This window comes from Myodes glareolus, chromosome 2 (genome assembly GCF_982192425.1).
Source record: "Myodes glareolus chromosome 2, mMyoGla1.1, whole genome shotgun sequence".
Lineage (NCBI taxonomy): Eukaryota > Metazoa > Chordata > Mammalia > Rodentia > Cricetidae > Myodes > Myodes glareolus.
The window spans coordinates 123,719,246-123,731,820 of NC_142027.1; the positions used below are offsets into that span (position 1 = coordinate 123,719,246).

General features: G+C 45.1%; 1 long non-coding RNA gene across 1 annotated transcript; it reads right to left on the minus strand.

The window, feature by feature from the left end:
• Positions 1-8,847: 8,847 nt before the first annotated feature.
• On the minus strand, positions 8,848-11,394 carry LOC146895394 (uncharacterized). Its single transcript, XR_014997269.2, has 2 exons — positions 10,936-11,394; positions 8,848-9,336 (listed from the first exon to the last, which is right to left on the minus strand). It is a non-coding gene; the product is annotated as an uncharacterized LOC146895394 (long non-coding RNA).
• Positions 11,395-12,575: the final 1,181 nt, after the last annotated feature.

Consider the following 12,575-nt stretch of genomic DNA (forward strand, 5'->3'; position numbering starts at 1 on the left):
CTATCTTGATGGATAAATCACTTCTCTGCGGAGAGATGGCGGCTGGGTGAGACATTGGGTTTCATTCCACTACTCTTCCCTAAATTGGAATTATTCTTGCAAAGATCATATTAATTACTGTTTTAGTTTACCTCACCAGGCTGACAACTATTTCCATATGATTTGCGCCTATCTCGTCTTATACATGTCCTGCGCTGGAATTTATGGATCCCATCTCAGGGTTTCTGGTTTTAACCACACACAGCCTTGCTTTGGTTTTTGCTTCCTTGTTTTTATTTTGGGGAAACCCCTTCATCTGCATACTCAGCCCAAGTCCCACTTGTGAAACCGGACACTTTCAGCGCTCAGAAAGAAAGGGTTGGATAGGAAGTTGCTCTTGTACATCACCTCCAGTGCCACCATCCCTTTGCTTTTCTGTTTGCAGTTTACTTTGCATGGACTAAGCTATCCAAAACAGCGATTAATCCAGCATGACCTCCCACAACGTTCTTTTGGTCCTGGGAATCGAACCCAAGGGCTTTGTGAATGCTAGGCAAGTGGTCTGCCGCTAAGTTATAGCCTATTCCTCCCCAATAACGTTTTTAAAAATAAATAAATAAATAAATAAATAAAGTTCATGATGCCTATCTTTAATCCTAACGCCAAGGAGGCAAAGATCTTTGTGAGTTCCAGACCTGGCAAGGCTACCTGGTAAGACCATCTTAAAAAATAAAATTAAACCAGGTGGCGGTGGCACACACTTTTAATCCCAGCACTCGGGAGGCAGAGGCAGTCAAATTTCTGTGAGTTCGAGACCAGCCTGGTCTACAAGAGCTAGTTCCAGGACAGGTTCCAAAGCTACAGAGAAACCCTGTCTCAAATAAATAAATAAATAAATAAATAAATAAATAAATAAATAAATAAATAAATAAAAAATAAATAAAAAAAATGGGACCGCAGAGTTAAGAGCACTGTTTATTTTCCAAGGCAGGGTTTCTCTGTGTAACAGAGATTTGCCTGCCTCTGCCTCCCGAGTGCTGGGTGCTGGAATTAAAGGCATGCCCCACCACAGCCCGCCTAAAGGTTTATTTTTAATGATGTGTATGTGTCTGTGTAGCGGTTCGTGCACATGAGGGCAGATGCTTGAGTTCCAAAGCGGGTGCTGGGATTATGGTCATTTATAAAGCACACATCGTGGGTGCTGGCGGCAGTCCAGGCTCCGGGAAGAGCAGCAAGCACTCTGATGCCCTTGAGCCAATGCTCTAGCCCAGCCTTGAAGTTCTGATCTTGCCTCCACCTCTCAACCGCTGGAACTACAGGTGTATGCTGCCACGCCTAGTTTACGCAGGCAGGCAAATCTCTGTGAGTTACAAGCCAGTCTAGACAGTTCCAGGCCAACCGGGACTTCATAGAGAGACACTGTCTCCAGAGAGAGAGAGAGAAAGAGAGAGGGAGGGAGGGAGGGAAGGAGGGAGGGAGGGAGAAGGAAGGGTGGAGGGAGGGAAAGGAAAAAAAAAGAAAGAATCCCGGCTGATCCTGATCTGGTCCTATTATTATCTCCCATGCCAACCCATCTTGCTCTGTGATTGGTGTTTCACAATCACACAATATCGATGCTAACAGGACTGGCTCTGGTCCATAGATATGCAGAATATGCAGATGTAGCTCCTTTGGAAGAGCTATGTTTAATCCTCTGTGGATATCAGGTAGTTTCTCCTTTATATTGAAATTCAGCTCAGGATTTTTGATAGCCTGTGTGTATGGGGTGTAAACGTGGTTTTACACACACATACACACACACACACACACACACACACATTGGTTTTATTTTTTATTGGTTTGTGTTTTTATTTGTTTGTTGATGTTTGCTTGTTTGTCTTCTGTGGCAGAGTTTCTCTGTGTACCAGTCCTAGCTGTCCTGGAATTCACTTTGTAGACCAGGCTGGCCTCCGATTTATAAATATCCACCTGCTCTGCCTCCTGAATGCTGGAATAAAGGCTTGATCCACCACAGGCATTGTTTATTAATAAGATCTTTTTTTACTGGGAATTCACCTTACCCCAACTCCTCCCAAATTTTACATTCTGCTCTCATCTCTAAAACAAAACCAAAAAACAAAACAAGTCCAGCTCATGTTAATTGACTATTGTTAAACCCAGATCACAGAGTCCCCTCAAAAAACCAACTAGGAGACTGAGTCCTGTATGTAAAAGCAAAGAGCCTTTATTCAAGCTTAAACTTGGACTCTTCATCTGTCCGACACCCTGGCTGAGAGCAGAGAGTACCAAGCACAGTCAGGGCACGGTTTTATCATAGTAGAGGTTGACATTTGTCTAGGGGTCTTGGTAAAAAGGGAATAGGTGAGTCCTGAGCTCAGGGACTGGTGGTTTTAGCTAATCCTATCTAATGGTTTTTATGGTTCTGGAAGTTAAAAAGCTAGGAGTTCCAGGCTAGTACTGGGTCCTAGTCTACTGAGCTCCACCCAGCTCCATAGCTGCGTGAACTGCTCCTTAGCATCTTCCCTTATTTACTTTCATGTATTTATTTATTCATTTTGGTTTTTCAAGACAGGGTTTCTCTGTAGCTTTGGAGCCTATCCTGGAAGTAGCTCTTGTAGACCAGGCTGGCCTCAAACTCACAAAGATCCGCCTGCCTCTGCCTCCCAAGTGCTGAGATTAAAGGTGTGCACTACCACGCCTGGCCCTTCCCTTGTTTAAAATAAAAGAGAAATAAAATTCTTGTCATATACATTTTTTACTTGGGTGAATTTTTTAAAGATTTATTTATTCATTATTTATACAGTATTCTGCCTGTTTGTATCCCTGAAGGCCAGAAAAGGGCACCAGATCTCATTACAGATGGTTGTGAGCCACCATGTGGTTGCTGGGACTTGAATTTAGGACTTCTGGAAGAGCAGGCAGTGCTCTTAACCTCTGAACCATCTCTCCAGTCCCCATGAATCATGTTTTTATTTTTTGAAAAAGTGCCTTTAATCTCAGCACTCTAGGGGCAGAGGCAGACAGATCTCTGAATTTAAGGCCAGCCTGGTCTGCAGAGCAAGTTCCAGAACAAACAGGGCTGTTACACAGAAAAACCTTGTCTCAAAAAACAAAAGACAAAAAAAAAAAGTTAAAATTAAATTTATGTATGTGTATGTGTGTTTGCCTGCACACACACTTTCGTACCCCAGGGCACCCGTGGAGGTCAGAGTTTAGCTTGCAGGAGTTGGGACTCCCTTACTCTGGGTACTGAGGATTGAAAGAAGGTACTCAGGTTTAGTGTTAAGTGCCTTTACCCACTAAGCCATCTCTCTAGCCCTCATTTTTTTTAATTTATTTAACTTTATTTTATGTACATTAGTGTGAAGGTCTCAGATCCCCTGGAACTGGAGTTACAGACAGTTGTGAGCTGCCATGTGGGTACTGGGAATTGAACCCGGGTCCTCTGGAAGAGTAGTCAGCGCTCTTAACCACCAAGCCATCTCTCCAGCCCCAACCCTCAAATTTTTTTAAATGTAACACTTCCCAGATTTAATGACAGGACCACATAGAAATCTTTCCCCATGTTCCCTTCTTCTTCTTTTGCTTTTTTGAGACAGACTTTCTCTGTGTAATCGCCCTGGCTGTCCTGGAACTCTCTGGAGACCAAGCAGGCCTTGAACTCACAGAGATCCACCTGCCTCTGCCTCTCAAGAAATGGGATTAAAGGCGTGGCCACCACCATCCTGCTGCTCCCTTCTTTTTGACTGGATCATATATATATATATATATATATATGTGTGTGTGTGTGTGTGTGTGTGTGTGTGTGTGTGTGTGTGTGCGTGTGCGCGCATGTGTGCCTTATAACCACAAGGATCAAGTCTAAGAATAGAGGTTCTTATACTCATGATTATGATTTTATGCTGACCATTATGCTAATGACAGCCCTACGGACTCTCTCACCTTTCTCCGTCTGGTCTTCTTATTTGGACAGACAAACCTTCAGAGGCTGGAGAGACATCTCAGTAAAGTATTTGCAGGACAAGCCTGAGTTTGTTACCCAGAACTAAGCTGGGTCCGTGTTCACTGGGAACACCAGGGCTATGGAGGTAGAAACAGGCAGATTCCTCGGGCTCACAGTCCTGGAGCCCAGCCAACTTGATGATTTCAGGACAACGGCAAACCCTGTCTAAGAAAAAGAAAAAAAAAAGAAAAGAAAAAAGGTGGTGTCAGCTGAGAGCTGAGGGATGACCCTAAGATTGTCCTCTACACAGGCACAGAGAAAAACCCTAGCCCCATGTGTTCAAACCATCACAGTGGGGTTTTCTCTCACACTATAGAATACATACTTGAGTCGATACCACCAGGAAACCAGACATTTCCTTTATCACAAGAGGGGAATCTGACCCGGGTGGTGGCACACGCCTTTAGTTCTAGCACTCAGGAGACAGAGGCAGGCAGGTCCGAGTTCAAGGCCAGCCTGGTCTATGGAGGGAGTTCCAGGACAGCCAGGGCTACACAGAGAAACCTTGTCTCAGAAATGGGGTTGGGGAGGAATCTGTGGTCTTACTAAGCATGTCCAAAGTCAGGAGATCAAGGCCCGGCACAGAACAAGGGGAAGCAATGCTACAAGTTCAGCCATTGAGCCGAAGCCTGCAGCAATGGGCAGTGTCGACATCCCTTTCTGAGAAGTGGCCCACTGATGAGAACCAGAGCATTTGCTCTGGGCTTTGTAGCTGACGTGTGATGCTCTTATCATAGGGTCCAGATTCTCCAGAAATCGCAGGCTTCACCCTTCCTCCCTTGGGGCTCTACCAGCATTGAGTCACACATTTCCTTTCCCCGGGGTCTTTCTCAAGATTTTCAGGCTGACCAACTATACTGAAGTGGAAATGTCATTTGAAAATGTTCTTGTTACGTTTCTTTTTTGTTTGTGTTAGGTGGGATGGGTGTGGGTGTACACGTCAGGGCACAGGTCTGGAGGTCAGAGGTCAGGGCACAGGTCTGGAGGTCAGAGGTCAACTTTGCAGAAGTCAACTTCTCTCCTTTCTGGGTTCCAGGGACCAAGCTCAGAGTAGCAGGGTTGGTGGCGGGCTCCCTTTACCTGTGGAGCCATTTTCTGGGCCTGGCTGTCTGCTGGTTGGGTGCCTTTTGACCCACCCACCTCTCAAGAGGTCCCTTAACTTGAGCAGTTTGTCTGTTCGCTTGTTTTTGTTTTGAGACAGGGTCTCACTTTGTAGCTCTGACTGGCCTGGAATTCAATATGTAGACCAGGCTATCCTCAACTCATGGAGATCCATCTTCGAAAACTTTAGACAGGTAAAGAGGGAGGAGAGACAGGTCGCCAAAAAAAAATATTAGGATGTAATCCCAAAAGAAGGATGCAGGACGCTGACAAACACAACATACAGAACACACACAACATACACAATATACATCTCCCCGGCTCCTGATCCCAGAACCCTGCGCCAAGGGAGCAGGATTAGAACACTGGGAGCAAGGAGCAGGCTCCGCAGAGGTTGCTGGCAACCAACCTGTTTGGCTCCTCCCAAAATTAGACTTCTAATAAGGTCATCTGCCATTCTTGTAATACAGGACTGACAAGAGACTCAACCAGTTCCGCCATGGGAGGTTCATGCATATTCAATGCAGATCAATTTAGGAAGATAATGCCATGTTATCGGGAGACAGCAGGCCAGGCCAGGAAACCAGTTCTGCCTAGTCAGCCCAGGTGTCTTTATTGCGATTCCTTCTAAAATTTATAAAAGCTTCCTATTATAATCTTATAAAAATGTCACAAGCTACTTGGCTTTTTGTTGTTGTTGTTTTGTTTTGTTTTGTTTTTAAAAAAAAAAGGTTGAAGGGTCAGTGAGATGGTTCAGGAGGTCAAGTCCACCTACAAGTCTAATGACCAGAGGTGAATCCCCAGATCCACAGAAAAGGACCGAAGAGGCCTCCGACCTCCACAGAAATATGGTGGTGTGCGCACGCGCACACACACATGTGCATACACCAATAATCAAACGATTTAAGTGAAGACTGGTGGTACAGCTGAGGGGCAGAGCACCTGTCATTGCCTTGGGTTTAATCCACAACACGGCAATAACGAAATAATAAGGTGTTAAATTATTATAATTTCTGTATTTGAGAGTCTGAGGCAAGAGGGTTATCTTGAAGTTGAGGCCAGCCTGGGCTACATAGCCAACCATTTTTAAAATAACGGAGTGGGACTGGAAAGAGCACTGGCTCCTCTTGTCGAGGACCTGAAAGAGGTGGCCTTGCTTGTTTAGGACTCACAGCCGGACGTGTTGGTACAAACCTGTACTCTCAGTCCTGAACAGGCTGAGCCAGAGCTTCAAGTTTAAAAGTTCAAGGCCAGCTTGGGCTACACATCAAGACAAGGAAAAAAAAAAAAACCAGAACTCAAAATACAAAACAAAACAACAGAAAGATCTCACAGTTTGTGAGAGAATTAACCTTAAACCCATGTGTCAGAGTTCAGAATGTCTTTCCCGCTCCCTGCTCCCCACTACCTGGTGATGAGCAAGTCCTCTACCACTGAGCTCTAAACCCCAGACGAAGATTCATGTTCTAGTACCTCAGATTTTAAGTTGCGTATATGAAACATATATAACTTTTAAAAGTCAGATTTATTTGTCTTGTATGTTTGTGCACCTTATGCGTGCATAGGTCAGAATAGCAGATCCTCTGGGGCTAGAATGGTGGACGGTTGTGAGCTATGCAGGTGCTGGGAACTGAACCCAGGTCTGCTGCAAAAGCAGTAAACGCTCTTAATCTCTGGCCATCTCTCCAGTCCCATGTACATCATTTTTGAGGCAAATCTCATGTTTCAGAGACTGACCTAAACTCACTATGTAGGCGAGGATGACCTTGAACTCCTGATCATCCTGCCTCTACCTCCCACGTGCTAGAATTACAAACATACATTGTCACATGTGGCTTATGTAGTATTAGAGACTGAACCCAGGGCTTTGTGTGTGCTAGACAAGTGTAATACAGCCCTAGACACTAAATCCATATTTTAACATGGAGTTGAAATTTATATAATGTAAAATTGTTCATTTACAGTGAATACTGAGCCAAGCATGATGGCTCATGCCTGGGAGGCAAAGGCAGAGTTTCATCACAAGTTTGAGGACAGCCTGGTCTACATAGCAAGTTCCAGGCCAACCACGATGACATAGTGAGACGCTGTCTCGAAACAAACATGCAATTTTTGTTTTGTTTTGTTTTGTTTGTTTTGTTTTTCGAGACGTGGTTTCTCTGTGGCTTTGGAGCCTGTCCTGGAACTCGCTCTTGTAGACCAGGCTGGCCTCGAAATCACAAAGATCCGCCTGCCTCTGCCTTCCGAGTGCTGGGATTAAAGGCGTGTGCCACCACTACCCAGCTTCAACATGCAATTTTTAAAGAGTAAGCATTTGGGGGCTGGAGAGATGGCTCAGAGGTTAAGAGCATTGCCTGCTCTTCCAAAAGTCCTGAGTTCAATTCCCAGCAACCACATGGTGGCTCACAACCATCTGTAATGGGGTCTGGTGCCCTCTTCTGGCATGCAGGCACACACACAGACAGAATATTGTATACATAATAAATAAAAAATAATTTAAAAAAAGAGTAAGCATTTGGGTGACCTGGTGTCCGCCTGGGGTCAAGGTAACAGGATTGCAAATTCGGGGTCCACTTGGGCTATAGAGAGTGAGTTCAAACAGTCTGGACAACTTAAGGAGACCCTGTGTGGTAGTTTGTATGAGAATGGCCCCATAGGCTCATATATATGAACGTTTGGATGGCAGCGAGTGGCACTACGTGAGAAGGATTAGGAGGTGTGACCTTGTTGGGGAAAGTGTGTCACTGCCAGTGGGCTTTGAGGTTTCAACCAAGCCAGGCCCAGTGTTGCTTTCTCTTCCTGCTGCCTGCAGGTCAGGATGTAGAACTCTCAGCTACTTTTCCAGCACCATGTCTGCCTGCATGCTGCCAAGCTCCCCATCTTGATGACAATGGACTAAATGTATGAAGCTATAAGCAAGCCTTAATAAAATGCTTTATTTTATGAGTTACCATGGTCATGGTGTCTCTTCACAGCAATAGAACACTGACGTCTCAAAAGATGCCTCATCTCAAAATAAAAAGTAAAGAGATGTAATTCAAAGTTAGAACACTTGCCTGGCAGGCTCAAGGCCCTAGGTAAAACCCTTAGTACAAGGAATAAAGTGAATATTGACTTTTTAAAAGAAATTAGTGTGTGTGAGAGAGAACATGACTCTGTGTGTGTGCACGTGTGCACACTTGTGTTCATGCCCATGAGACAGTACAACAGCCGGGTGTAGAGAACAGAGAACACCCATGGGAGTCAGATCTCCCTTTCTACCATTTGGGTTTCAGGAAGATGAAGTCCAGGCCTCCAGGCTTTGCCCTCGGAGCCAGTGCGGTCGGTGATCATTTGCTTCTCTCATTTCTTCTATCATTTCACTGCTGAGACTGGAACACAGGGCCTTACACATGCCGAGCCAGTTCTCTACCACTGAGCTAGAATTGCAAGTTCGGGACATCATGCTCTATCCCAGTATTTACTCATAAAGTATTAGTCTGGCAAGACAGTTCAGTGGGTAATGTCGCCAAACCTCATGGATGACCCAAGCGCCGCCTTTGGGACCCATGTGGTGGAAGGAGAGAATGGCTCCCTTATGTTGTCCTCTGACCTCCACAGTGTGTCAAGCGATGATGCACATCTCCTCCACAAAAAAATAACAAATTAAAAATAAAAAATAAGGATTCTTTCTTTAAATGTAATCAAAGTATCATTATTACCCAAACTAGTAATAACTCTTGATATTCTCAATTTGTCAATCAATAGTCATAATTCCCTCAAAGTCTTTGACCTTTTTTTAAAGAACAATTTATTTAATTTTATATTATGTGCATTGGTGTGAGGGTGTTAGATCTCCCAGAACTGGAGTTACAGACAGCTGTGGCTGCCATGTGGGTGCTGGGAATTGAATCCGGGTCCTCTGGAAGACCTTAACCGCTGAGCCGTCTCTCGAGCCCAATGTCTTTGACTTTTAGCAACTTGGTACTTTGAATTAGATTTCAATCAATTTGTTTTCTAAATCTCCTTAAAGCCAGGGTTTCTCTCTTCTTGTAAAACTTTTTTACATTTCATATATTCAAGAAATGCATCAATTGTAGGGTTTGGGAGTTTTTTGATTTTGTTTTTGTAGTTTTCAGAGTTTATTTTGAAATGGCAGGGAACTTCCTTCAGAACCTGTGACAGGTCGGGTGACACATGGCCACACTGTGAAGCAATGCTTCTTTCCACCTTAGGAGAGCTTTCTCCAGCTTTTCTCCCGGGGCCAAAGCCACCTGTGTAAGAAACCAGCAAATAAAAATATGATGAAATGCTTAAACCTTCAATTTGGTCAGTAATTCTTCTTCCCTCCCAGAGAGGCATTTTGAAATACTTGGGTATAAAGGAGCCCCAGGACTCAAGCCCTGGCATCGCAAAGCCATGACACTACAATAATCTCTTAAAATATACGTCCATGCCCTGACTGTTGTTTAAACCTTGGTGGGAGTTTTGCCTGAATGTATGTCAGTATATAATGTGTATTCCTGGTTCTGGGTGGAGGCCAGAAAAAGGCATAGGGTCCCCTGGAAGTGGGGTTACAGACAGTGGTGAACAACCAGGAGGATGCTGGGAATTGAACCTGGGTCCTTTAGTAGAACAGTCAATGCTCTTAACCACTGAGCCATTTCTCCAGACCCCATCCTGATTTCTAGAAACCTGATTTCTGGTGAATATGGCTTTAACTGTACTTAAGGATTGCCCAGCACATGGGAGGTTGAGCCAGCCTTGTCTACAAAGAGAAACTCAGTGTGTATATGTATATGTGTATGTATGTGTATATGTATATATGTATGTATATGTGTATGTATATATGTATGTGTTTGTGTATGTATATGTGTATGTGTATATGTATGTGTGTGTATGTATATGTGTATGTGTGTATGTGTATGTGTATGTATATGTATGCAAGAACCATTCAGCTGGAGAGATGGCTCAGCGGTTAAGAGTATAAACTGCTCTTTGAGAACCCAAGCTGAATTTGTTTCCCAGCATACAGATCAGGGGGCTCACAAATGTCAGGGAATCCAACACCCTGTTCTAGTTTCCAACAATATATGCACTCATGTGCGCATGCACACACACACACCACCACCACCATCACCACCACCAACAACAATATACACAAGATTAAAAAAGAAATCTTTAAAAATGATAAACAAAGGCTGAGAGAGGGCTCTTCTGTCCCTGCGTGAGGACTGAGGTCAGACTCCCAACACCCACGGGATACCCAGCACAACCTCCTCCAGTGAGATGAGACGCAGAGACAGAATTCCAGGAAGCTCGTGGGTCAGTTGGCTTGGTGTACAAAGCTCTTGTTTCACATACAGAAAAAGGTGAGGATGTTGTCACTCACACACACAGATACACACACAGATGAAAACAAAATGTTAAAATGAGATATTTTTGGGCTAACTAGGTCTTACCATCCAATGGTAAATATCCTAATAAAAGACACATGAATGCCGGGCGGTGGTGGCGCACATCTTTAATCCCAGCACTCAAGAGGCAGAGGCAGGCTGATCTCTGTGAGTTTGAGACCAGCCTGGTCTGCAAGAGCTAGTTCTAGGACAGGCTCCAAAGCTACAGAGGAAACCCTGTATCGAAAAACAAACAAACAAACAAACAAAAAAAGACACATGGAGACTGGGTTGTGGCCCAGGGACGGGACAATTGCCTAGCTCGTGTGAGACCCTAGGTTCAGTCTCCAACACACACACACACATACATATGCATACAGAGAGAGAAAGAGAGAGACAGGGACATGGAAGAGAAAGCCAGGGGGTAGAGAGATGGAGCTACAAGTCAAGGAAGTTGGAAGAGGCAAACCCCAGAACCTGTCTTTGAGCTGCTGTAGCTGTGGCTGACACCTCGATTTCAGTCTTCTGGCCTCCAGCGCCATGAGAGCCTAGTTTCAGTCGCCAAGATGTGACACGTTGTTACACCAGAATCGGGAAGCTCAGACAGCACACACTCCCACCCTTAGCCGGGGAAGAAGATTTAGGGAAGTAGGTTCCTTGAATTCATACATCCCCTCCCACCACCTGTTACCAGGTAATCCCACTGGGAATCACACTTCCTGCCCTTGTCATGAATAAAATGGAAGGCCAAACTATAGAAGCACCAGAGTAGGCAGCGCCAAGGGCGTGAGAGCCCCAGCTGATGCCAGTCCAGTCCAGCAGGTTTCAAGACCTGTCCGTGCTTTCTTCCTGCTCCATCAGGTCTCCTCTCAGCTAGGGCAACGAGTGGACGGCTGGGTCTGCAATCAGTGGCTCTCTCAGCCACGGGGGATGTACTGGCTGTGGTTTCTCCATCCCACGTGCTGGGCGCCAAGGTTCTGGGAAGACACAGGAGAAAAGCATCATTACATTCCTGCGGGTGTGCACACGTGTGTGCACATGCGACTGTGCGTGTGGGAGGTAGAATGGCTCATGAAGAGGCCCAACCTAAAGGCCATTCTCAGCAGACTCTGGCGTTGAGCGAAGTGATAGTGATGCCTCCTAGGCTTCCTGACCAGGAAGGTTTCTTAAGCTTTTTCTCAGCCGGACATGGTGGCACATGCTTTTATTACCAGTACTTGGGAGGCTGAGGTGGGCAGTCTCTGTGAGTTCAAGTCTAGCTAGGGCTACATCATGAGACCCTGTCTCAGAAAAAGCAAACAAAAACTAGTTCCTTCTTTTCTTCCCCAGGAGATTCTAACCGTTCTCTCCATCTCCTTAAACTCTTCATGTAACCTGGGGCCGAGAGGACAAGGTAGCAATCTCATTTTCCTAACGTCCATTAAATTCATGCCTAATAAAATGAAAACATGTGTATGCTGTTCTATGAGCCCTTGCCTCATTTTCTCCCTGTTATCTCTGGTGTAGCTACCCCATTTAGGAAATACTGTCTTAGACTACTGTGGTGCTGGTTTGAACAAGAACAACCTTCATGGGCTAACAAATTAAATGCTTGGTTCCTAGCTGGTTAAACTGTTTGGAAAAGATTAGGAGGGTGGCCTTGCTGGAGATGTGCCACTGGGGGTGGGGCTTTGAGTTTCAAAAGCTCATGCCAGCCCCAGGGACTCTCTCTGCCTGTCACTTGCAGGTCAGATGTGAGCTCTCAGCTGCTTCTCCTTCACCATGCTCACCTGCCTGCTGCTACCCTCCCTGCCATGATGATCATAGACTCATCCTTGGAACTGTAGGTAAGCCCCCAATTAAATGATTTCTTCTATAAGTGGCCTTGGTCATGGTGTCTCTTCACAGCAATAGAACTGTAACAAAGACAACTTACTACTCGGCCCACTGAGAAGCCTAAGTTGGACTTGAATTTACAGTAATTTACAGCAATCCTCCGCCTCAGACTTCCACGTGCTGGGATTAGAGGCACAAGCCACCATGCACAGTGCCTATTGGCGTTTTATTACCTTTAGGTAAGCACATGTACTATTTATGACCTTTAGGTGAGCACATGTACTATTTCCCCAGCTATATTC